This window comes from Onychomys torridus, chromosome 4 (genome assembly GCF_903995425.1).
Source record: "Onychomys torridus chromosome 4, mOncTor1.1, whole genome shotgun sequence".
Taxonomy (NCBI): Eukaryota; Metazoa; Chordata; class Mammalia; order Rodentia; family Cricetidae; genus Onychomys; species Onychomys torridus.
Window position 1 is genome coordinate 44,769,521 of NC_050446.1, and position 27,508 is coordinate 44,797,028.

General features: G+C 38.8%; 1 protein-coding gene and 1 pseudogene across 4 annotated transcripts in view; one reads left to right on the forward strand and one right to left on the reverse strand.

Moving 5' to 3' along the window:
• Nucleotides 1–27,508, forward strand: part of B3galt1 (beta-1,3-galactosyltransferase 1) — a 584,757-nt gene that overhangs the window by 405,642 nt on the left and 151,607 nt on the right. For all 4 annotated transcript variants that reach the window (XM_036184473.1, XM_036184471.1, XM_036184475.1 and 1 more), the window contains 2 exons: nucleotides 25,489–25,536; nucleotides 26,754–26,925. The gene's annotated coding sequence lies outside the window, so the exon portion shown is untranslated. The remainder of the gene's footprint in view (nucleotides 1–25,488; nucleotides 25,537–26,753; nucleotides 26,926–27,508) is intronic.
• LOC118582025 lies at nucleotides 20,958–21,385 on the reverse strand (annotated as a pseudogene).

Here is a 27,508-nt window from a genome sequence, read left to right on the forward strand (position 1 = left end):
CAGCTTACTGATGTTGCAAGGATGTACATGATACATAATTTGGAGTTGCTTGACCATTCCACCCAATTCAAAATTTATCCAATAAATGTCAATAAATCAGAATATCATAAATAATATCCACTTAGGTTTTAAGTGAAAGAGCAAAGAATCAAAAATAGTGAATACAACTTCCTATAAATACTTCCTCAGATACAACAATGCAAATTCCTATTCAATCTACTTTATGTTTGTTTTAGAAACAGGCTTTCTCTGGGTAGCTTTGCGCCTATCCTGGAACTCGCTCTGTAGACCAGGCTGGCCTCAAACTCACAGAGATCCACCTGGCTCTGCCTCCCGAGTGTTGGGATTAAAGGCATGCGTCACCACCGCCTGGCTCAATCTACTTTTTGAACTTTTATGTGTATGGGTGTTTTGCCTGCATGTATGTATGTGTACCACATGTGTGCTTGGCACTTCTGTAGACCAGAAGAAGGTGTTGGATCCCCTGGGATTGGAGTTATGGATGCTTGTGAACCAAAGTATAAGTGCTAGGAATCAAACCTTGGCCCTCTGTGAGAGCATTCAGTTCTCCTAAATGCTGAGTGAGCCATTTCTCCATACCCCTGTCAATGTTCTATAATATCCATGGCTAAACACTTAAATATTATTTGAATTTCATGAAAAAAAGTTTCTAACCACCGTAACAGTTTAATCATAACTAAAATATTAGGTATCTTAAAATATATTTATAATTACAAGAGTGTGGAACTGTGTATTTTCTACAAATTTTAAATCGGAGTTTAATGGAATTAATACTATATAATTCATCAAGTACAATTGTCTATATAGCAACCAACTTAGGAAAGATTAGCTATCCTAGATCATTTGGGGGTACTTGTTTCCCTATGTTTTTTTCTCTATAGAAATAATCTAGAAAATAATTCAAAAGTAAAACTCGTTTTCACCAATGATAAGATACTGTCTTTTTATATATGCTTTTATTTTGTAGTTCTAGGGATAGACTGCTAGGTCCTTTCATGTGCTAGGCAAGTATGGCACCTCTGCCTGAGGCTGAATTTTTGAAATATCATTCTGAGAGCTTGTCTATATAGAAGGAAAAGTGTGTTTTTCCCCTGAGATTTAAAGCCTAATTACCAATGGGTGAGTTTCTAAAGTTTACTGGTATCGTAAACATTTATCTATTCAAAGAAAAGCTAAGGGCATAAATTAACAGGACCCTTCTCTACTATCCCAGCTCACATGTTCCAAAGAGTGTCCTTGCTTCTCAGTTTGGAGAGGAGAGGAGAAGAAAAGCTGGCAGGGCATGTGGGGCTGAGCAGAGGAGAGGGTTCTGAGGGGCCGACCAGACTGTGGCAACAGTGCCTTGGTGACTCACAGGCGAAACAACAATCCAACACTGGGATCAAGCTGGCCTGACTGTGAGTCTCAGAAGTTCGCCTGGAAGCACAGGAGGAGAGAAAGGTAGTCTAGAGGGACATAAATCTCCAAGGAAGTGAAATTTATAGTCACACACATTATGAGGCCATGATTCAGGAGATTGTCCTTTCCCAGAACCGAGGTCCCAGCACCTACTTTTATTATAATACATTTTTATGTCTACCAAGAGCACTTTTTTTTTTTGTCTATCACTACATGTCAGAATTCACAACAAAGCAATGAGATAAGCACTATTATTTTCTTTGTTTTACAAAGAACAATGACAACAGAAAGCCCTGATAAGGAATTGTCTCATAAAAGTCATTGTTTCGATGGGCTCTGCCAGGTCTAAGGCTCCAGAATGTCTGGGTTTGAAGAAGGTGTGGGTGGATGATGCTACCTCCCTGGTTGCTGGCCTTGCTGGCAGAGGATAAAGGTTTGGCCGTCAGCTGTGCTCAGAAGACAGGGAGAGTTGCCCAGAAACAGCCTTGGCATTCAGTGTGGTGAGACAACTAGGTGAAGGTTTCCAACGCAGCAACCTATGGCAAAGAGACCAAGGGCCCTAATGGTTACAGTAGCCATCAACATTTACTTTTAAGAAAAAAATCCACTTCCTATAAAAAATAGCTATGCTGGACATGAAGTTTCCTTTCTAAGTGCATTGAAGGAATAATGAGTCCTGGGTTTGATAACAATGAAAATAAGTTAAGTCTTGACACCAGTTTCCTCCCATAAGGGTTGTCCAATGAGAGAAAAGTGGTAAGAGAGGATGACATCTTCATGTCCCTTTGTTTTTTAACTGAAACAGATGGCCTTGATCAAATATTAATTGGTTATGATATAAAATCATGGGGCTTTTTTGATAATAGCAAATAGCATTCATTCAGTCTGTCAGACTGTATTTTTCTTTGACTAAAATTCAGATAAGGATTCAAATTTGACATGAAGCTTCCCAGACAGGCATTTTGAAGACAGATGCTCTTTGGCAGGCACCATCACACTCCATCAAATCTCTTGTTAGTCCCTTGTGAGACCTTTAGTTCTTTCCTGCTACTTACCCTGCGTTTGGACCTCTTAACACATGTGATAATTTTCAGCAAACTCTAGTATGTCAGTTAGCAGCTTGAGTATTGAAGTGTTTTTGGGAAGGTGGGACTTATTTGAAATAATTGGAAAAACAAACCACATGCATTCACAACATTGGGGCCTACAGTTCTTTGGCTAAATTGCAAAGTCATAGCTTATAAATTATGTCCATTTGATCCAGTTCCGTACTTACTCCCTAGCAACCCAAGAAACTCTCACCTCATTTGAACTCCAGCATGACAGCATAAAATTCTCACTGGGTTGCTCCTGAGCAACATTTATCAGCCAGAAGAAAAGAGAACAAACTTCATACTGTATAGTCAAGACTGAGTTAGAGTCATCCATGTACCTGACAGATGTTATAAATTGTCCCTGAATTTCATGATCTTTCTGAGAATTTTCAGGGAAGCAATATTCTTCTGTCTTTAATTTCCAGGAGAGTGGGATTAAAATAATACACATCAGCGTTGAAGAGCAAAGGGCAGCATTGCACAATATAGATGGAATAGTCATTGGTTTGTTTTATATCCTATGCATTTTAATAAGCAAATTCCCATTTACAGGAATTAAATGTTCCAGTTATTGATTTCAGAGGGGTAATATATAATATGAAAATAAAATTTGGTAACATTGTGTGGCAATATGTAAATATGTAATACAATATAGATAGAAACCTGGAAAGTGAATAATAAGGCCATTCCTGTTGAAATACTTCAGAAAATCAAATTCATTCCCTGAAGTGCAATGCAATAAAAATGAAACAATTTTACATGATTTACGGTACTCTAATTCAGACTTTTAAAGTGATTTGATGTCAGAAACAGAGATTCTTTTTCCCATGCTGTCAAATACTATAATATTCTGTAATGGCATAAGAAAAGCTGCAAAAGAGATGTCACAAAGCAGATGTGTTCCTATGCTTGTTGTAGTACAAGCCTGCCTTTTCAACATCCTTTGGGTGAAAAACATAGTCACATGTAATGTAAGTGAATCTAGCTTAAAGCTTAGTCATCTGGGGGATTTCTCACAAAGTAAAGCAATGTCTTTTATTTTGTTTCTGGAAACTATAGAATTTCCTATTACATGCACATTAAATCCTCAGAACATTAAAGGGGAAATTCCTCAGATATATTGAATTCCCTGCATATCAACTACTCTCCTCGATGCTCTGATGCCCCCTCTTTATACCTCCAGACTCAAGGAAATTAACATCTATTTTTTATTATTCCTAATTGGAAAGAAACAAAAAAATGAGACTCAATAAGGCTTTATTAAGTTGGTAAATACCATGTAATGCAGTAATGAAGACATCAAAATGTGTTTTTTATAAATAGTGTGTGTGTGTGTGTGTGTGTGTGTGTGTGTGTGTGTGTGTGTGGTGTGTGTGTGTGTACAAGTATGTCAGGGCAAACATGTAAATGTCAGAGAACAACTTGTAGGAATTGGTGGTTTCCTTCCATTCTGTGGGTCCCAGGGATACAATTCACATATTCACATCCAGACTGGTAGCTTGGTGTTGTTTTTAATCCACTGAGCCTTATTTCTGACCTAGTATCTACCTTTAAAACTAATCAAAGTCATTGTCCTGACTGTTGTGTTAGACACCCAGAAAGAGACTAATGGCTCAAGTAGGAAGACTGACCTCCAAGACTGGCCATGAATATTGTTTATGACATTCTGCCCCATGTATGCTAAATGACAATGGAGGACGTCTATCTTTGGAAACTTAGTTTTTAATTTTTCTCATTGACAGTTGTTACTGGTAGATTAGGTTATCTTGAGGTAAAATCAGGAACATATGAGCAATGCTAAAAGAACTTTGCTATTAGAGTAGATGACATCTGCTGCCCAGCTATAGGTCATTTTTAGGATGACATGAAATGATGCTATAATGACCAGGAAGCTATAGTAAGAAGGCATAGTCATTTTTCCTCTAAGACACATCCTTTACTCTAAACTGAGCTAATGCTGGAATGATTATATCAGGTTACAGGGATAGGGCATCTTAGAGTATGAATGCATAGAAATGAAGGACCAAGAAAACAACTAAGACTTGAGAAATAGAAAAAAATACAAAACTACTAAGCCCTAAAATATTCCTATTGACCCCTTAAGGGTACCCTTGTGTCTTTTTTTCTACTCTGCAAAGGGAATTCACAACTAGAAACTAGTAAGTCATACAATGTTTCTTTCTATTCTGTCAACTGTTACAGCCTGTCAAAATATTTGAAGTATAGTTATTAGAGAGATTTATTTTAATAATTTTAGTTATAAAAATAATTCTGCTTTCTGAATAACACTCCACCATAGGATGATGCTCAAAAAGGATGAAATGAAGAGAACGTACAATTCCTGCTTCCTAGAGATGAAGCATCCTTCATCCTTCCCTGGACAGATACAACTATAAGCATTTATTTATGTAAATAGAGTCATGGCTCATGCACACACATAATTCTCTAACCTACTTTTCACAAAAAATAAAGCATTCGCCATTCATTTAAAGAATTGGCATCTAAGAATCTTGAATAATGAGACTAAGCTGGAATGACTTCAGACAGACACTGCTGAGTTCCAAATAGGATAAGTCCAGAGAAAATGATGTAAAATTAGTGTGTTCTTAAGTAAATGAACATGAAAGGCTTTAAGGGAAAGAGAAACGATAACAAAATTGATGCGTTTAGACTAATTCTTCCATTACAGCCTTGAAATATCAAGTAAGCTATTAAAGATCAGAATTAGTAATATCATTTCTTGTTAACCACAGTAGCTGATTCATTTGCCATTAAAAAGTATGATTAAGAAACAGTTTCTCAAAGATGGAAGTAAAAAGAGAGACATGTCAAGTCATTAAGTACTATCTTTCCAGGGATAGAATATGTTGGTTTGTTGTTGTTTCAAAAGTTTGGTTGTTTTAGAAGACTGGTTGCATTATCATTACTAAAAAAGAAAATGAGACACATACAGATATGGGTAGAAAACAATGAGGAGCAAGATAGGTACACACACACATACACACACACACACACACACACACACACACACACACACACACACACACAAGGTAGCAGGGGAACAGAGACAGACACAGAAGAGGATGGATTCTCCTGCTAGTCATAGCTCTTCAAGATAGATGATGTCCTACTTTTTATAAACCTGACAGTATTCTATCTTTTCTCTCTATACTTAACTATGTGAGTTACTTGAGCATCTGACATCCCTATTAGAGCGTACCCCAAGGCGTAGGACACAGGCAGATTTGAACCTGGAACCTGAAGACAAATGCAGCTGTAGTCAGTCAAGATGAGCTGAGTCCAGACAACCCATGCTTGTTTGACTTGTGAGCCACTGAATGTTATGGTGATTTGTCACACAAAATTAGTATTGAAATAGCTGACTTGCAGGAATGATATAGGCTTTTCTAGCCTTATGGCAAGACCTGAGGTTTGTAAAAATAAAAATACCAAATACTCTTAGTCACAACAGTCGTATTCCAGAGGCTTGGTAACCGTATGGGCAGGTAGATGACTAATTGGATTTAATAGGCACAGAACTCTTCTACCATCCAAAGAGCCTCTATTGATGGCACTGACTGATGAGAGAGCAGAGGCCCATTCCATTAATCATCATCTCCTAAAATAAGGAGAGCGAAGGTCTTCTGAAGCTAAAGACCTTTCTTTGATATGGGGAAAAACACCTCAAAAGAGGCAATTTTCAACTATGAGATCAACATTCTGAATCTACTTTAATTGAAATAAATGGTAGCAGGGTAGGGGGTTGAAACTTTGTTAGTTTGTCAGTCATTCTGCTTTATCCTTTCCCCCAGAAGAGACAACAATAGAGCAGCTAAAAAAGTCAAACAGGCAAAAGAACTTGAATCTTTCTAATTGATGGTAGGTATGACTATACTATCTCATGTAGCTGAACAATTAAAATTTCCAAAATTCATAGGAATCTGAATTCTGTTATCCCGAGTCTGAGCGGAACATATATATATATATATATATATATATACTTGACTTCAGATAAGACAAGTCTTGCAGGGTGCTATTTGCAAAAGAGACCCAGGAACTTCTTAAAGAAATGACATTCTACTATTTCTCTACAATAAGATAACAAAAGGAGACAGATAAGGAGTGGGCATTCTTCCCTTGTTTCAACTTAATAGAGATTTGATTATCCCTTGATGAAGAAGGCACAGTGGGAATATCAACAAATTTAGGGAATAGAAGTCCCTAAGACATAGCTGTGCAGAGACAAAAGGGGGAAACAGGATGAGAATTAAAATTGACCGGGTTGGGGATTTAGCTCAGTGGTACAGCGCTTGCCCAGCAAGTGCAAGTCCCTGGGTTCAATCCTCAGCTAAAAAAAAAAAAAAAAAAAAAAAAAAAAAAAAAAAAAAAAAAAAAAAAAAATTGCAAGTACCATGTGGCAAGAACAAAGCTGATGTTTAAGTGCAATTAGAGAATCCTTATTACCTCTGGAATGGTTAATCTTGACTGTCATCTGGATGGGATTTAAAGTCACCTTGGCAATAAACCTCTGTGAAGGATTATCTGTATTAGGTTAATTGAGATGGGGAGGCCCACCCTGTACATAGGTGGTATCATCTATAGGTTAGGGTTCTGTAGTGAATTGGAAGTAAAAAGCTAGTGAAGCACAGGCTTCCTTCTTTGCTTCCTGACTGTGGGCACAATGCAACCAGCTGCCTCTTTTTCTTGTCATCATGATGGACTGTGTCCCCTTGAACCATAAGCAAAACAAACTCATTTTTTCTTAAGTTGCTCTTTGTCATGTCAAAGCAGTGGGACAAGTAGCTAATGTAGTCTCCAAGGAATAATATTGAAAGACAATAAGTAAAGAGGGATAAATTTTTACATAAATGAGTGTTGCAGAATGCACCTGCTGAAGATGATCTCACTCATCTACCTATGCATTACCAAAGTCTGCCAGGTTCTGTCACAAAGAGGATTCCATGTTTGCTTCCCTGGAACCCGAGAAGATTAACAGAGTATGGCAGAAATGAAATCATATCACATCCATACATCACTTCACAATGGAGATGCATTTAGAAATGTATTGTTAGGCAAAATTGTGTGGTTGAACAACACATACTTACACAAAATTAGATGCCATAGCTTATTATTCCTAGGCTGTAAACCTATGCAGCACATTGCTATTCTGAATACTGTTGGCATCTGTAGCATCGTAGTACTTGTGTATGTCAATATAGAAAAGGTACAGGAAAATACATTTTAAAAGATAAAAAAAAACTAGTATACATTTTCAGGGGTGTACCATGAGTAGAGAGGTAGCAGGACTAGATGTTGCTCTAGCTGCATCAATGAGTGATTAGTAATATGCTATAAGGATCCAAGTCATTACTGCCCACTGCTGTAGATTGGACAAACTTTAGGTAGTTGCATTAATTATGTACATAAAACTTGTGATAAATTCACCTAAGCTTACTCTAACTTTTACTTTATAATGCTTTAGAGTAGTTTTGTTCCACTCTTTTGCTCTTTTGTAGTAGCATTCAGTTTAAAAATTCCTGTATGTCTTTCTACTTTAAAATATTTCTATTATTTTTTTAGATATTTTGGTAGATACAAATACCCACATTAGCAGAGGTCTGCACAAGGTCAGGATCATCAGCATCACTGTCTCCCACTTTGTGTCTTATCTCATTGGAAGGTCTTCAGTTCAATAGCATGATGGAGCTGTTGCCCTTGGCGCTTTCTTCTTTCATCCCCACCCCAAGACCTATGAAGAGGTGTCTCTGGAAAGAACTGTTCTCCCACAATTAGTGCTTCAAGAGGTCAGCTGACCTCAAGACAACATACTCCTATAGAGCTCTCATTTTTATATTAGGTAATGAAGGACGACTCTGAGTCATTCAGACCACCCAGAGGCAATGGTACACTGAATATCATGGTGGAGTCACACTAGCTTTGTCACACTGCACACCAATGGTTTTCTTTGGATGTGACATGATGATGTGTCTGTCCTTCAGTACAGACCTTAAAAGGTTTCTCCATGTGTGATATGCATCTTCCCCAGTTTGATTTAGTATCATTGTCTTCAATAATGTAGATTAACAGACTCTGTCACTGATTCTCGTATTTCAGGACCACAGCTGTGGTGGAAAGGAACATTCTTGACTTGAGAGAAATGTCCCACACTGATTTCCCACCTCCATCATCTGTAATTGCTCTTGATTTCTTGTCCAGGTCAATCACTTGACGTGGTCTCTTACTGGAAAGATTATCAGTGAGTATTTTATATTTAGGGTCCATGATGAAGAAAACAACATGAAATTAAATAAAGTTCAAGAGAAAATGATGCAATCAGGAGACAGAATGATGAGGCAATGTTTGAGGCTGCAGTCAGAATGACTCAGCATAGTATTTAATGTACACTTTCTAAGTAGAAGGATCTTATTCTAAAGTGATTAAATATCATATATTCATATATAAACCAATGAATCATTTCTGTAGATGATTCCATGTGCCATAGGTACCTTTATGCTGTTAGATCACTGACCGATAGGCATTTCTTAGTTCCATTTTAAATTTATGCAATCACCATCAGATATGTGATTTGTTATGGGCCAAACCCCAAATTCTGCCTCACAATGTGACTGTGATTCCCAAACTACATCATAGCAAGGTCATGCACTTCTGCCTTGTTTATTTCCCCTGGCATCCTGGATCTTTCTACTAACCTATGCTACTGTGAGGAAGTGTAAATAGACCATGGAAAGATGTGTGGAAAGGGGGTAAGTTTCTGAGCCTACAAATCAGCTGGCTCCTTGCTGACCTCTCACCAAGCCCGTCTACTTCTCAGTTATGGGAACAATCTCTCTTGAAAGTAGGCTCCCCACACCCCTAAAGAAACACCTAAGCTGATAACACATGGAGCTGAGACAAAGTGTTCTACTCAACCCTGTCAGATTCCAGATTAACAAACTGGACAAAGATTGTTGACATTTAGACCACTAAATTTTGAGGTTGTTAGATATGTAACAGTAGGTAACAGATCCAAAGTTATTTTGCTTCCATTAGTGGTCACCTGCTTCCAATATTTTATAGTTTTATTGTATAAAAGTTTACAAGCCCAGTCTGAGTCTCACTGAGCTAAAATCACGATGACTAAAACTAATTATAGAACCAATTATATCTGCATTATTGTCGTAAAATAAAATGAAAATTGGTTGATCATCTGTAGATATTCACCAGAACATCTGATCCCCTGAATTATCAGTGAAAATGGTATCAAGGTCAGATACAGGGTGGGTTTCTAATTCTCTGGAGTTGTTTCAGGCATTACTTTCGGGGACAGGCCAGCTCACATTGTACCCAGTCTCTATTTTTGCACTTCCCCATCTTCACAATTGGTTACATTTATGAATTTTCTCACCATCCCACACACTGTCCCTGCTCTACACTATACCTCACTAAGATGTAACCTCCTCCTTTTCCTCAATTGCCAAATAACAGCTAATCCAATCAAACCAAATACAATAAAAGAATAACTCACAGCCATATTTTATGAAATCTGTGAGGAGTCAAAAGGAATACAGCTAACAAGAGCAACATGAAGCTGCCCTTAACCACTCCCAGTGAGTGATGGACAGTGCTGCTACCTCAGGTAAGCCTCCCTCTCTCCACTGCTCTGGAGAAAACCTAGAGCAAGTGAAGCAGCCTTTGCTTCCTGTAGGAGGAGACAATACTGACCCTAGGTTAGCTGCAGCCCTAGCCTTGCAGACAGGAAGTTCATTGCTGTCCCCTGCTTCTCATACCTTCTCCCCTGACCAGTGTTTGCAAGAGGGAGAGAGAGAGAAATTTATCCTCAGACCAGTGTGGAAAATGCCACCATCTTCTGCAATTCTCCCAAGAAGACAGAAAATTCCCTTCAGGAATATGAACATAGAGAAAATTATTTATGTAACTTTGGTATTTGGAGAATCTTGCAAATTCAGGGGCCTGGATCCTTGGGACAAACTTTTTTTCTGAATATTTTTTCTACATATTACCTATTTTTCTCCTGCCCCCTCCCACTAGCCTCCCTCCCCCCTTTTTGGGGAACCATAGTCCAAAAGGTAGAGGTCCGCTGCTATCAACAGGGCAAAGTACCTGGTAATGTGTGCTTAAGAAACGAAAGGAGAGGCATCCATGCCAAGAGCCAGCCTCAGCCAGGAGTAGTGTGCTGTCAGAGACAGGGAGGGTAACAAACCAGGTGTCGTCCAGTCTACAGGAGAGTGTCAGCATTTCCAAGGAAAATTAAAAACGAATAACCAGATTACACATTCCGAGCTCTGCGCCCTGTGGACTTCTGCTGAATTCTGGATGCGGTGAGAAAGAGGGAGGAGGAGGGGTGGCCCAAACAATTGAGGAACAGCCACAGGTGTGGTATTAGCCCTGTTTCTAGCATGAGGGCTCTGGGAGTCTCGTTGATTTTGAGTATGCTGAAACTGTGTTAATATTTGTATAGCTAGATATATTCAGTTGTGATAGAAAATTTGAGTTGGGCAGAGGTATGAATAATTTTCAAATTTTAGAAAAAGCCACAGCCTCAAACAGCAGCAAAGGCACAAGGATCTCTGACTTGCTTCACAGAACAGCTGGGGGGAGGGGGCACGCACTGTGGTGATAAGTGATTTTCATATAGCATATCAACTTGGTTACGCCTCACAGCAAGAAACAAGTATGTTTTCTTCATTTCCTAGGATACAAGCCCAGCTGAGGAATCCAGCCGAACTCAGCTGCAGTCCTTGTTCTATAATATGCTAAGATCCAGTTAGCTTACTTGGAAAAGAGATAAATATATCTGTTGTTTCTCAGATTAAATAAGGTGATATGCAAAACTTATCACAGTATAAGCTGTCACCATAGAACATGTTCAGGAGTGACAAATAAGTGCTCATGCATATATCTAAATAGATTAGATGGATGGTGGGTGGATGGATGGATGGATGGATGGATGGATAGATAGATAGATAGATAGATAGATAGATAGATAGATAGATAGATAGATAGATACAATATTTTCTAATAAGGAGAGTTGACTCTGCAGGCCAGCTATGGTGGCAAAAAATTAAATAAATTCTTTATTAGAATAAAGGGTAACATGCTAATTGGGGTTTATATACTTCTAAAGAAAATAGCTTACACCCCCCCACCCCGGGACAAAGGGCAAACTTGATGTTCAAACAAGACCAAAATTACTTGCTAGCACTCCAGAAGGACTGTAAATTCTCAACCAGTTTCAGGAATGAAACAGAAAAACAACTCACCTGCATTGAGTTCTTAATGAGTAGAACTTGCTTACAGTTTATGGTGTAGGTAGTCAGAGCCCTGGAATAGACCCACTTGTGTATTAAGACACTGAACTTTCTGATTAGAAAGAGCTCGAGAGTTGAACTCAAAATTCTTCTTCTTTTTTTTTTAATGATAAATGTGAGGCTTTTTAGGAGTGAAGTTCTTGGCTATGCTCTATGGCTACTAATGAGATAGTAAAGGTGCTTGGGAGATTTCTGTGAAGTGATGCTCTGTCTGCTACTTAAGACAGGCTGTGCTTCTCAGTCTTACCTGGGGGCCTTCCTCATGGACAATGAGTCTGATCATCTGGCTGCAGATATACAAATGAAATAACATACGTTCGAAATAATGCAGTGATTACTGTACTGGAGTTTCAAGTGCATCTCTGTCTTCTACTTGTTTGAGAAAGTTGAAATGTATTTTTGTTGAGATTTTTAAGTCTATTTAACCTGATCATCTTTGCTTCTTCTCTTTTTCTATTCTTCAGTATCCTATCAAATCAGCCAGCTAGCCCCTGATAAGTGTGCTTTTTTAATCTGCCACTCTGACCCAAGATTTGATCATCTTTTGACTTAGATTAAGTAAATATCCTCACATCTGGCCTCCTCACTTTCATATTGTCTCTCTCAACAATGATCTCTTTTAATGGATGTGTGCAAAGCATCCCAGTGTTTCCCACTGTATTTGGGATAGTATCCAGTGATTTTCCCTGAGTACAGTGTCCTGTGTTCTATGGTCCCTGTGCCCCTCAGTAAACTTACCTTTTGCTTATCTTCACCTTGATCCTGTTCTCCACTGTACTTGCCTTTATTACATTCCTTGAATGCTTCCAGTTCATTCCCATCCTAGAGCCTTATGTGGTAATTCTATTTGTAATATTTTCCACCAATACCCCTGAAATCTAATCACATTGTCTCAATCATCACCTCATTTACATGTCACCTCCAAAAGATACTTTCCCAAACCACCCAGTTTATGCAAGGCCCACAGTCAAATACTATTGTATCCCTGTCTTAGTTTCATTATAGCATCCACTACCTCCATGACTTATTTCCTTTGACATATTATAAAAATTCCAGCCCTAATATTAACACATGATATACTGGCAAATGTTGTGTTGCTGAGATGCTGGAAAGATGCACAGACTGATAAAGTGTGTGGAAATCCACCTGCTGCACCAAATATGATTCTGATTTAAGGGCGAAATTTATGTCACTCAGTATTTTTCCCAAAGCACAAGTTACTATTGTAATGTCAAAATAGTAAGATATTCCTAAGTCTCATAAGTACAAACAGTGAGGAATAACTTTCATCATTTCCTTCGGTGTGAAATGTAAAACTTGTTAGTCTTACTGTGTTCATTGTGTTTCTGTGTTTATAATTTTCATCCCTCATTATTTCAGCCTACCAGAAGCATTTTTTCTGAGTACCTGAGCTTTCTCAAATCCTTGTGGGTTTTCCAAATTCATTGTGGATTCATTTCCAAATCTCAACCCAAACTTTTTAAAAGGTCACATTAGAAAAATAGACAGCAACTAAATAAGTATACATCACAAACTTGAATTGGCCTCCTCCATATAATCCTGATTTTTATTGGCATGAAAGCCTCTAAGGCTGCAGGGAGGAAAAACCACAGTGGCTGCCCAGTAGCTTCCAAAGTGCAAGTGCATATGTAATAAGTACTGGAAGAAGAGATGAGAACAAAAACAACATGGACTGAAATGAGTGCACCCACCTGCCAGAAGCATCACACACCCAGAGCTTCCCAGTAGACAGGCATTCCTCTGACACAGCCAGCTAACAGCCTTGGGTAAGCCAAGTCAGCATCACCTCTGAGAAGTCCCACCCCCAGATGCCCCATGCTTGAAGTGCACATTGCTCCTTCAGTCTTACATCCTTTGCCCCGCTCCTCACGTCATTAGCTCACTATATTGAACTAAATCTCTAGCAAACAGGGACTACTCTGTGCTTACTTGGGGAATCTTTGGACACAGAACAAGTCTCTTTTCCTCATCTTCTAAACAACATTAGTTCTATCACCCATGAACTTCTTCGAGCCATGAAGAAGCTGACTGGCGTGAGGGAAGGGGCTATCTCCATCCAACCTAGCAAAAAATTGTCTCCTCTCTGACAGCAGAGATTAGGAATAGTGTGTTCAAAGTTAACTTTGCTTTAATTGGTGTATTTACCAATTCTGCTGTCAGCCAAAAAGCCCAGAGGGTGAAGGCAATGGCATTTATGAGTAGAAATGCCCATATTTGATAATTAATCATTGGAAGAGTTCTTACAGACTTTTGAGATACACCTGTGACAATTACTGTTGCTTGTTAGGAAGAGAGAAAAGTGAGTATATGTTCTCAAAATATTAGGCACAACCCAGGATTCATTACACTATCATCTAGTGATGATTCCCAAAGTCTAGGACCAAATCATTTCATAGCTTATTAACTTACTACAAGTTCAATAATAACTATGATGCAAGAACATGTACCAATTCCAGAATGGGTGTGTGAATAAGGACCATGTTAAAATTTTCTCAAAAGATTGAAATGGAAGATTTTTGAAAAATGGGGGAGACAGAAAAAATTATGTGAAACGAGAGATTAAAAAAATCCATTACAAAATGGTAATTATTTTATAAAATTGCATAAAATATCATAGTATATTTGGGAAATACATGCAGAAACACAAAATTCCACCATCCTAGCAAATTATTGTTGGTTTACACTTTAAGCATGTCTTCTCAAGTGTATACTTTATATAGTTGGACTTATATTAATATGAAGAATTTCTTTTTTGACCTTTTGAACAAGATTATTGAAAGTATTCTCATCAACCCACCTGCAAAACCTTTGACTGACAATCTGTCCTGCCTGTAAGATGTGCTGGGGTGATGTGGCATAGAACTTGTGGCAGTGGCCAACCAATTACTAATCCAACTTGGGGCCCACTTCTCTAGAAGGAGCCCACGCTTGACACTCCCTTGATAGCCGGGAACAGGAACAGTGGCTAACCCAACTGTCATCAGAAGGGCATCATCCTTCAAGGGAAGCAGATGCAGAGACCCACAGCCAAACACAAGGCAGAACAAGGGGAGCCCTGCAGAGGCTGGGGAGGAAGGATTGTAGGAGCCAGAGGGGTTGAGGACATCATGGTAATGTACCTCACAGAATCAACAAAACAGGCCTCATAGGGGCTGACAGAAACTGAAGCAACAATCAGGGAGCCTGTGTGGTTCTGAGCTAGGTCTCCCCTGTCTCTTATAGTTTGATGTACTTGTGGTTTGATGATCTTGTGGGAGTAGTGGGAGCAGGGCATGTTTCTGGCTCTTTTGCTGTGCTTAAGACCCTTTCCTCCTACTAGGTTGCCTTGGCCAACCTTGATATGAGGGTTTGTGCCTAGTATTATTGTAACTTCTTAGGCTGTGTTTGGTGGATAGCCCTGGGTTCTTGGTGTGTTTCCTCTCTCTCTCTCTCTCTCTCTCTCTCTCTCTCTCTCTCTCTCTCTCTCATCTCTATCTCTCAGGAAAATGGAGAGGAGTGGATCTGAGGAAGAGGGGAAGTGGGAGAGAGACTGGGAGGAGTAAAGGGAGGGAAAACTATGGTAAGGACACAATGAATGAAAGGAACGAATAAAAGGAGAAAAAAGAAAGTATTCTACTATGCTGCCACACTTATGTCAATGATTTACCCATCTTAAATTCCAAAAAAAATGTTCTGTCAGGTTCCTGTATGACAAATTTTGAGAAGAAAATCTTTCTGTATTGTCCAGGCTAGTGTAAAACTTCTGGGCTCTATGGTTTTTTGGAGCCCAGTACCTATGGTAGGACATCTCACATAGCATTGAGGCAGGGGGAGGGGCTTGGACCTGACTCTACTGAATGTACCAGGCTCTGCTGGCTCCCCATGAGAGGTCTTACCTTCTTGTAGGAAGGAATGGGGAAGGGAAGGCTGGAGAGGCATGAGAGGAAGGAAGAGGGGGATCTGTAATTGGCATGTAAAATGAATAAAAAAAATTCTTAATTAAAAATAAACCTCTGGGCTCTAGTAATCTTGTCTCAGTTTCCCTAGGTGCTGGGATTACAGGTACATGTCAACACTCCAGTTCTGCTAGCATAATTTAGTTACTATCTCCATTAGTGAGTGATATTTAAGTTTCTTTCAATATTAAAATTAATATCTGAAATGGACATATCTGTATTAAGATTCTCTGTCCCTTTTCTGGTTTCTATATTTAAGGTAACTATACAAAAATAAGATTCTATGCTTGAGTAGTTTTATAATTCTTGGAATTCTTTAATTTATTATTCAAAGACCATAATTAATTCTTTCTCCAATCACATATGAGGATATCACCAGCAAAGTATATCTATCTCCTCTGCAACAGGAAGATAAAAAAGATGCTTTTTCCTCCTGTGTTCATGTCTGTGATTATTGGTGAGAGCATCCTAACATGTTAGGGAATGGTCATATGTCATGTGAGTTTTCCTGTTTTAGGAAGGCCTTTAATTTTTTTGTTTGTTTTTATTTTTTGTTTTGTTTTGTTTTTTGAGACATGGTTTCTCTGTGTAGCTTTGCGCCTTTCCTGGAACTCGCTTTGTAGACCAGGCTAGCCTCGAACTCACACCTGCCTCTGCCTCCCTAGTGCTGGGATTAAAGGCGTGTGCCACCAACGCCCGGCTAGGAAGGCCTTTTCAACATAAACTCTGGCAGGTGTAGATGCATGTGAGTAAATGCAGAAGACATAAATTTGTTTTGGATTGTGGGCAAAGCAAAATATCAAAACACAAAGTCCATAGAACAAATCACAAAAGGAGCAGGAGCACCTGCAACCACATATAAGGACCTTTCTTTGTGAGTGCTGGCTCAGGTATAGATTAATAGTTCTTGGATGGAATTTATCCCAGTTGGTTTATAAAGCAAGCAGCCATAAATTCCATTTCTCCTCTTCCTCATGCAACAATTCAATCTGTACTTATTTTCCAGGACATAAAAATAAGTTAGTTTTTCTACATATGTTGAATGAGTTCTTGATAAACACTATCTTACAACCTCAATGCTAATTCTTGCAGTCAACTGGATTTTAGTGTGTGAGAGAAAAGTAATACCTTTCATGGCCCATTGTTAGGTTTAGGGCTGAGAACTTTATAACCAGAGAGATTAGCCAAAGACTGGCAGGTAGATTCCTTCCCTGTAAGTTTTGGGTGACATGGGAGCCTTCAGAAAGGAAATGGTACCATGGTGCTGTTCTGTGGATAGGGTATAGTTAAAGAACAAAGGGTATAATCTGTCTGTTGGTAATGTAGCTTGTCAACCTATTTGCTTGGATGCCCTTGACTTTCCTTCTAGACACCATATCAGATACCATCACTCAAGGATTTCTAGCAAAGAAGAGAAGGGCAATCCGAGAGGCCCTCCAAGATTCTGTGGCTAGTTTCAAGAGAGAACAAGTGTGGAAGAAACAGCAACTCCCACTCATGACCAATGTGTCATTTGAGGGTAGGATGTTCTGAACTCCATCAATAGTACACTAAGAACTCTAGTTTACATTTGAAGAATGTCACACTAGCAGGTAAATATTTGAATAACATTTTCTCTTCAGAAGTAGCTAAACTGCAAAACATGTTTTTATTTGTTTTCTTGGTTTTAAAGTTTGCTCTTAGCTGTTATTATCCCTTTAGTTTTTTCTGGTAAAGGGTATGCTGTGGAAACACCAGCTGACACATCAGTCATCTGGATGCCTCACCTATATCATAGCAAAACTCTGGACAGAGGGGACTGTCCACTATTTGTAACAGTGGATGATTGGACATGGTGCCAATCTCAGTAACTGCCTGTAAACAACACTTACTTTAGAATAACAAAAGGCCAGGTGTGGTGGTCATGCCATCAATCCCCATAATCAGGTGGCAGAGACTGATAGAGCTCTGTGAGTTCAAAGCCAGCCTGATCTACATAGTAGATTCCAGGACAACCAGGGCTGAGTATGGAGAGCTTGCCTCCAGAAAGAAAGAAAGAAAGAAAGAAAAGAAAGAAAGAAAGAAAGAAAGAAAGAAAGGAAGGAAGGAAGGAAGGAAGGAAGGAAGGAAGGAAGGAAGGAAGGAAGAAAGAGAAAAGAAAAAAAAAGAATAGCAGAGATATGAAGCTTGCACAACATGCATGAAAATGGATTTCAGTCCAAGAGTTCACCAGAAAGAAGATGGCTAAATAGTTGCAGGGCCACCAAACAAGGATTGTTGGGAAAAACTTAACAGCCCTGTTCACTCACTGCTTCACTCTCCCCCAGTGAGTTATCCAGTTGCACAGGCAACACTGTTGATGCAGAATTTGGGGTTTTAAAGACAATGCATTGAGCTATGGCATTTTTCAATTTCTTTAAAGAGAAATTTACTATCCTTGGAAAAAATGTTGAATATTTGGCATAAAATTTTGAGTTAAAATATTGTGTAGGGTTTCCTGAAAAACGGATTCCTTCCCTTTTTGCATGAAAATGTCTATACCAAAATGTTTATTAGGTTTCTACTGTTGGAGAAGAAACCCAGAACTCCAGCAGGTCAGGCAGGTACTCTAGCACTAAGGTGCATACTCAGCTCTAGGATACTGTTCTAGAAGTTGCCCTAAGAAAGAATCACCCACTTAGAAGATGTACTGAAGTCCTCAACATGAAGCATCCTATAGAATTAATGTTACATAATATATTCATATCTCCTTCCTCTCTATCTCTTTCTGTGTGTCTTTTCTTCACTCTATCTCTCTCTGTGTCTGTGCCTGGCTCTCTCTCTCTGCCAGAAAATGTCAAGGGGTTGTTATTCATCATTAATAGTAAGCTCTGCTACAGACAATTTAGTTTATGGGCTACAGCAAATACATAGTTACAGACAATTTATTTAATGCATCCAGGAAGTTCTGGAATCTAACTTCAGCTTGTACTTGTAGTAAGAGGAGCTGAGAACAGTGGAGGAGAACTTAGAAGGCTTTATCCAGAGATGGAAGAATTTGTGAGTCATGTTCCCTTTGATTTTGATCTCATCCTGTCCTGGAAAGCTCTCTGCATACATAAATAAGGGCAGGAACTGACAATGCTAGTATCACTCAGTATTCTTTCTCTGTCAGAGAAAATCATGTATACTTTAAGAGAAGCAGAGAGTAGATTCTGGATGCTCAACATGTGGGAACAAGAATCCAACCCCAAAGTAAAAAAAGGAAATGGATGAAAAGTCTCTCAGCTGAAGCCATGGTTTCAAAAGAGGAATAATCCAACTCTGGTGAGAAGAAAGCCAGGTAGACCTCAGCAGTCTCACTATGGTGGACATGTCTGAGACATGGAGTGCGTCATCAGACTCCCAGCACACACTGGCCATTAAACAATGATGGCTCTCTACCTGGGCAAGACTTCTACAGTAGATAAAACGCAGTCCAGTAAGAAGGTAGAGGTTATAAGAGGCAGGGACAAGCATCTTCCTATGGGAGACATCATTGTCTTCTCCACTTTGGATATCTTCAGGGGAAGGCTCATTTGCCAGCAATCTTCTAATAACCAATCTTATGTTTGTGCTCATTTCTATTGTGTTATTTCCCAAAACCTTCCCATTGGCTGCAGTGCTATCTCTGTTGCTTTTGTTATTAGAGAAATCCATTTTGTGTAAAGAGGATAAAGAAGTCAACTAATTTGTTTTCTAAAGTGATAATTGTAGAAGCCGTTCCTGTTGACTTAGAATCTGTGTAGAATCAGTGCCTTCTATCCAGGCTGTGTCAATGCACCACAATGTAAACACAAAATTCTATCTGTAGTTGAGCATTTCCTGTACAGATCCTGTAAAATTAATGAATCTACAAATATATTACAGACTGATCCTTTCTTCTCTTTATATGGTGTCAGAAGACTGTAAGTTATACAAACAACTGACTCCTTTTTTTTTTCTCTCTCAAACAAAGCCAAAAGGCTAAAACTGCCCCAGGAGAAACTCTTGATATCTTTGGCCTGGCATTGACCAGAGTTTTCAGCATTCCAGATGTACTTAATAAGTAGAGAATATCAGAGAGTCAAAAATCCTCATCCTTTTAATTATCTTTTAATTAACTTTCTGTGTTTTTTAATGAGGATTCCAGTTTTTATAATCATAGAGAGTTCATGACTCCTGCAAGTCCTTGGTGCCATGGAGCTAGAATCTCACATAATAATTGGTTACATAAAATACAGTAGTGTGGTAGACAAGCTATAAGCTCAAAGGTCTGATTTAGCATGGTCTTTGAAAGGTTTTTGTTCCACTACCCTGGCCTGAGATCCTTTGGGGCAGAGTCATTTAGAGTTTCACCAAACCAAGTGGTAAATGCTGGAATTCCTTAATCAAGTGGTACAGATTTTACTGAAACAGAGGAAGTGTAAAGTTGGATTTATGTCAGAAGTATGACTGTCTCTACATCATCTCTTTCTAAGGTAGTCTGAGAAAGGGTGAATTTTTTTTTAATTTTAGGAGATGGAAATATTAAATATCTTTTTGTTTCCAGTTGGAGTTCTTTTAATATTTAAATACAAAAAGTGAGCACTGACTTCTTTTTTTACACAACACACAGGTCTCTAATAGCCACATGTGCAGAGGAAATGGGCGCCTGCTCTGTTCTCAGTCCCCACCTGGCTAAAGCTACGGCCAGCCTCCCTTCTCTCCAACATATAGCGATTCCTGGGGACTGTTTTTAATGGCAGCTGTAATGGATTTTTGGAATTTGTCAGCTTCACATTGTTTACATGTCCCAGACATATCCATTCTTAAAAAAAAAAAAAAAAAAAAAAAAAAAAAAAAGTCCTTAATGGTCAGGGGTGCTTACTTCTTCCCCATAAGGGGTCTGTGGGAACTTCAATAGGAGCAATTTTCTAAAGGGATAATGTGTGTACCCTTCCCACGGCTGTACTCTAGCATCAGATTGAGGACAGGAAGTGAGTGAGAGCATTATGAAGGGTACGGGTGCAAGTGGAGTCTCTCCATGAGAAACGGAGGAAGTTCCCACGAGGTTTAAAATAGATCGATGTGCCAAAGTTTTAAAAAAAAAAAAAAAAAGACTAAAAAGTCCAAACAACCAGCAGTTCAAACACGACTGAATTTCAAAGTTCCTGCACCAGGACAAACGCCGAAGTAACAATCTAGATCTTTCCGGGAAGTGGAAGTCGAGCCCCTGGCATTCCTCCTGAGAGCCCCGTGTTAGGCCCCAAAGTATCTGCCCTTGCTGCCGCTGCTGCTGTTGCTCCATTTGCAACTTCTCTGTCTCAAAGACAACAGGAAGAACCAGGATCATAAAGGAAGTGGTCCCAATCCACAAAGCTGCCCTGGAAAATCTGGACATCTTCTGAACCACAAAGAGGGAGAGATCAAAGGTGGCTCCAGCAGCAGACCGGACCCTCTTCGGAAACATCTCCGTCAGACCCCAGAGTCTCTCAGACAGGGTCTCATCTAGCTCGTCTTCGTTGTCCTCTTCCAGCTCCTCCTCGGCCTTCTCTGCCTCGGCTTTCGGGAGCAATTCGTCTGGGGACAGAGGTTCCTCAGCACCGGCTGCAGCGACTGCGGCGGCCATGGCTGTAGGACACTGGAAGCAAAAGCTTGACAATTGCACACTAAATACATGAATCAAATCATCATACCCCACAAATACATACAATTAAATAATAATTAACTTTTTTTTTTTTTTTTTTTTTTTTTTTTTTTTTTTTTGGTCAGAGCTGAGGACCAAACCCAGGGCCTTGCACTTGCTAGACAAGCGCTCTACCACTGAGCTAAATCCCCAGCTCAATAATTAATTCTTAAGAGTAAAGGAAAAACAACACAGTGATAAATGAGTCAAAATTATTTTATGGAGAAATCTAGGTTTTTTAATGGCAAAATTCTCCACTTGTTTGAAGTACGGCAGTTCTCTTTTATTTTAATTAAGACATTTTTTATTCATTTTACATATCAACCACAGATCCCCCTCTCATCCCTCTTTCTGCTCCTCCCAAGCCTTCTGCCCCCCAACATTCTACCCACATCACCTCTCCCAAAAAGGGAAGGCCTCCCATGGGGAGTCAGCAAAGTCGGGTACATTCAGTTAAGGCTGGTCTATGCCCTTCTCCCTGCATAAAGGCTGTGCGAGGTGTCCCACCAAAGGTAGTAGGCTCCAAAAAGCCAGTTCAGGCACCAGGGATAGATGCTGATCCTACTGCCAGGGGCCCCTTAAACAGATCAAGCTATACAACTGTCTCACTTATGCAGAGGTCCTAGTCCAGTCCAATGGAGGATCCAAAAATGTTGGGCTAAATTTCACGAGTTCCCATTAGTTTGATTCAGTTGTATCTTGTTTCTCCACCATGATCTTGATGCCACTACTCATAGAATCCCTCTTCCCTTTCTTTGACTGGACTTCTGGAGCTTGGCCTGGCGCTTGGCTGTGGATCTCTGCATCTGCTTCCATCAGTTACTGGATGAAGGCTCTATGATGACAGTTAGGGTATTCACCAATCTAATTATCAGGGTCCTCAGTGAAGGGGGTCCTGAAGTTCTTTGCAGAGTGTCACTTACCTCATATCTGCATTCATTGTCCTGTGATGACCTGCTCTACCATAGTGAATTATTTTTCAACTTCATAGCAAATACAGTTCACAGTGTACCCCCAATTATCTGTAACATGGAAAGAGGCAGACAGAAAAAGAAAAAATGAGACATTTCCAAACTCCATGAGGAAAATCTGCTTGTTCTATGTCTTACTGAAGGTTAGAGCTACCGGTTATGGTGACAGCCAAAGCATCTACTTTAACATGAAAACTAAACTGGAAACTGATCAATTACTCAGAATTTCAAATAATGTGTCTTTTTTTTTCATTTAAATAAATCCAGTAATACTGGTGCTCTTAAAACCTCTGTTATTTAAAACTGTAAATAAAACATTAACTACAAATCAACAGTATTTTATCTATTTTAGTATTTCATTTGAAAGTATTACCACTCTAGATTGATTTTTATAGATTTTTCTTGAAGTTTGTCTCAATTAGCCTATTTTCCTGAGATTGGCCTACACTCATAAATACGTTTGTTCTGAAGATGAAGCTTAGCTGTGCTGTTTACTGTTTCCAATAAATCGCACTCCAATGAAATACTGAGAGATATTTTCACACTTTATACATCTAACTGATGAGATTTCAACCAGCAACCTAGAGATAATATTTCACAATGTAATATTTCACACCAGTATCAATAGAGGATCTTCTTTGTATTAGTCTCAATTTTTGTTCACTCACTTCAATAATGCGTGTGTGCAGTATGCTTTCTGTGATCCTTAGGTCACTGCAAAGGCTCAAATGAAGGTGAATAGTGTGGCGCCCATTGGTATTGATTGCCTGTCAAGACTTACTCAAAGCTCAAATCCAATGCAAGGTGGTGGGATTCAGAACTCTGAAAAGTAGACATTGCTTTCCTGTTTGGTCAGCCTGTACCAAGTAAATAACCTAAAAACCTGGTAAGAAGCTCCTATATCTCCAAGACAATATAATGCCTGTGGAGTCAGAAACTTATCTATTGTTAGATTTTACTGTTATTAACTGTCTGATTACTTCTTCAGAGAGATTTCAATTAATAGTCCTCTATAATAGTACTTTTTAAGCCTGGACACTTTACACTCAATTTGAAAACCTCAGGGACTATTTTTGGTATGCAAGATGTTTTTATTAATATTTAACACATTAGAAAGTAAATCTGAGAAAATTAATACCACCAGTTTTAAATATTTTAAGAATCAATTAACTGACTTATTTTCAAGTAAATAGCATCTTTTTAAAAGTAACTTACTTCATTGTCCAATACAAATTAATGGGAAGATGATTCATATTTTTACAAATATCTTTATTAGGTAGAAAACAACTAGAGTCTCATATATGCTTTTGAAGTCTATTGTGATCTCTTATTTTGATTGAAGTACAAAAAGAAATGCAAACCTTGTGTAGATATGTAGCCAGAGAAGTTAGGACACTATGGATTCCTAAATGATGTTAGAGACCCACAGGGGTTCAGCAACCACACATTGGAAGTCAGTGTTTCTTCAAACACAAATCCATATTCCACCCACTAATGTAGTTGGAAGGTTTCTCCGGTCCCACCCAGCCCCATGGTCCCACAGCTGCTTATAAAATATTCACTCAGAAGCTTATATTAATTATAACTGATTGGCCATTAGCTCAGGCTTATTACTGACTAGCTCTTACACTTAAATTAACCCATAATTCTTATCCATGTTTAGCCCCATGGCTTGGTACCTTTTCTCATTTCTGCTTTGTCATCTTGCTTCCTCTGTGTCTGGCTGGTGACTCCCTGATGCCTCTCTTCCTCTTCCCAGAATTCTCCTAGTCTGCTCACCTTGCCTATGCTTCCTGCCTGGCTACTGGCCAATCAGTGTTTTATTCAACCAGTGTACAAGAGCATTATCCCACAGCACACTTACTGAAGAACATGACAACTCTAGAGTTCCATTTTAATTATTCAGAAGTAACAATGAGAATCTTTTGTCCAGAAAGAATGTAAAATCTACTCAGGGGAACACTAACATTTTCAGAACGATTTCTCTCCTTCATTGCCTGTTTGTCTAAGAAAAGGTATTTTGATTCATAACACTGTGGTATAGTATTATGTACTGTCCCTTAGACATTCTGGATTTCATGAAATACTGCATTATGTCCTATAGAAGTCTGGACACTTGGAGAATAACTGCCAATCATAGCCATTTGGAAGTTTATTCTTCTATCAGTTCCTAGGCTAGGTAACAAGACAGGTTCTTTATTCCTTCACTGGTTCACAGTTAAAAGAGCACATCATCATTAGGACCATTTTATGGTTTCTTTTTCTCCTTGACAATGGTACAGTGATGTGTGTGGGGGGGGGCGGTCTGTGGATCTGTCTCTCTCTCTCTCTCTCTCTCTCTCTCTCTCTCTCTCTGTGTGTGTGTGTGTGTGTGTGTGTGTGTGTGTGTGTGTGTGTGCCCACAAGCCACACATGGTGGAGGTGGTGGTATTTGGATGAATTCTGATTACATATTTTTGCAATTCTGTTTCTTCAAAGATAAATTTCCCCTCTGACAGTCCATGAGCTAATAATTCTATACCAAATACACTCCATGTTATTTGCTCCATTGTAGTGAGATATCTCCTTGGATTTTTAGCTCAGTCCTTTTATTTTTCAGATAGACAGAAGCAAAGAGGGAAAGAATGACTTTCTCAACACTATGCAAAAAATAGAAAAATTTGTAACCATCTCTTTATGGACACTTAACACCACTGTGGTTAAGACAGTATAATAAACTCCATCAACGGGTATTTAGGAAAATGTAGCTAAGGTACCCTTCAAAGTCACAACTTTTCCTACTAAGCATCATACTTGACCCAGGCAGATGGAGATCTTGCTGAGAAAACCATGAATAAGTAAGTCCTGGATCCCAAACCCAAGTCAAACCAAGATGCTGGTAGGTTTTGTTCTCTCTAAAGGAGAACCAATTCAGAGCAGTTCTGTCCAAATATGTCATTACTGATCTATAACAGGAAATATTAAATAGATAAAAACCTTACCTTGATATTGAAGGTCAAATATGCATTAATAGATTTTAGTCCTGTAGGGCATCATAAAAATCAGCTGGATAATCTTCCATTCCCTTCTTTTCAGGAAGGAAGAAATGGGTTTCCATGGAGCTGTGGATGGTGTTCATCTCAGGTAATAACTTATCAACCTTCCAGGCCAGCTTAGTCTGTCCTGCTTTCAAGTACTTAGACAATGCCGAGCATCTTTGTGAGTCTTGCCACAGTTATTTCTCAAATTTTTGCCTATCCTTTGTGCCCAAAGATGTTACATAGTGGTTTTAATATCACCACCCTTGCCTCCAACCTGATCTTTTGCCTCTATGAAGTAGCTTTGTCTTTGCCAAAAATCTACTCCTCTACTTCAATTCTGGATTGACTTCCAGAATTGGAATGATTTATCTGAATAGTTAATAATAAGCTATGGCTAAATTTACATAGGCCACTGGTGAAGACACTGGATATATATACATATTTTTCTAACATATTTATTCTAACAATTACAATACATTCATAAGGTATATATTATTATCAATGATTTATAGTTGATAGGACAAAAGCTCAAAGACTTCAGTAGCATGTCCAGTTTAACACAAATAAGATATAGTAGAAGCAGTCTCATATTTCAGTCTGTCTGAATCTACTATACCCAGGGCACTCTACCTGGCAGAATGGAGTCTAGAAGAACCCTGGGCATCCTTAAGTACATTGTAGTTTATATGGAAGCAATGTTTGGCATTTTTCCCTTAATGTCTTTTATTTAACCACCTTTTCACTTCTAGTTGTGTTCCTTCGTGCTTAGCCAAGGGTAGAGCAGATACATGTACTTTATAGGCTGATTGATTGAGTGCAACCTCTAACCCTTTTGTCCCTGCCAGGTAACAGGAAATTAAATCACTGTGATTTGCTCCAGGCCAGAAGTTCATTGACTAGGACAAGGTCCCTTTACTTATTGGTTTTTAGGTTAAAGATACCATTAACACCATAATGCCCTATAGCCAGAACAAAGAAATGTTTTCAAGTGATGGATAAAAAGTTTGTCCTTAAAGGGGGAGATATACATATATCCATCAGCTTTTGATTATACTTTTAGATTTCCTTTTCTAGTTTGACTTAATCTTCAGTGTTTTCTAATTTCAGATCTCTAATACTTAGGGAACCAATAATGAGATGAATATTTCCTTGGCCAGTCAGCTGGATAATAACATGGGAAAATCACTTCTTGTCAAGGTCTTCAGTTAAATAATATTTTTTGTCTTATTAGGTAATGGGGCATAGTTACAGGAATTAGAAAGAAAATAGATCTTAGAGTGGAGCATATTTTCAGTCTATCATACCCTCTACTCACCACAGGTTTATGATGAACTATGCAGAAGAACTCATTCACCCCATTCTGCCATCTTCTGAATCTCAACCTGCCTCAACGTTGATTCAAAGCCCATCTAGGTCTCACCTGAATTCCCATCTGTCACTGTATCCACAGTCTCATATAATTTAGATTCATCATCTCAATCACCCATACCAGGTATGTGTGAGAGGCTAAGCAGACTGGGGCAAGATTCCTCTCTTGTCACTTTTTAAGACATTTGTGTAGGTATCTCTAGTTATCTCTGCACCTTCATCAGAGAGCCTCAAAAGCCTGACTGGTGTTATTTTTTTTTTTTTTTTACTTAGGTTCAGGGTTTTTTTTTTAAATTAATTTTACTACAAACTAATGAAAAATTAAGCAAACTAGTGAAAGTTAAGCATTTCTAGAAAGTCAGCCTGAAAGGTTCAGTCACACTAGCCTCTAGCTTTGACAGTTCTATACACACCATTCCTGAAGAATTTCTGAATTTTGGGGCCTTACTACACTTTTTTGACTAGTGAGAGACAAACTATTCTTGATACTCTTTTTTTTTTTTTCTAGTTCAAAGTTGCCTCAAAGAATATTTTAAGACAATTACATTGAGCAACAAAATGACAGGGGAATGTACAATCTTAAATGGAAAGTCAATATGTAGTTGTGACATTTCAAACAACTAGGGGGCAAAGAAATATGAATAAACCTTTTTTCTATACACATCTACATTTTCTCACTCGGGCCAATTCTTATGTCACAACTAATT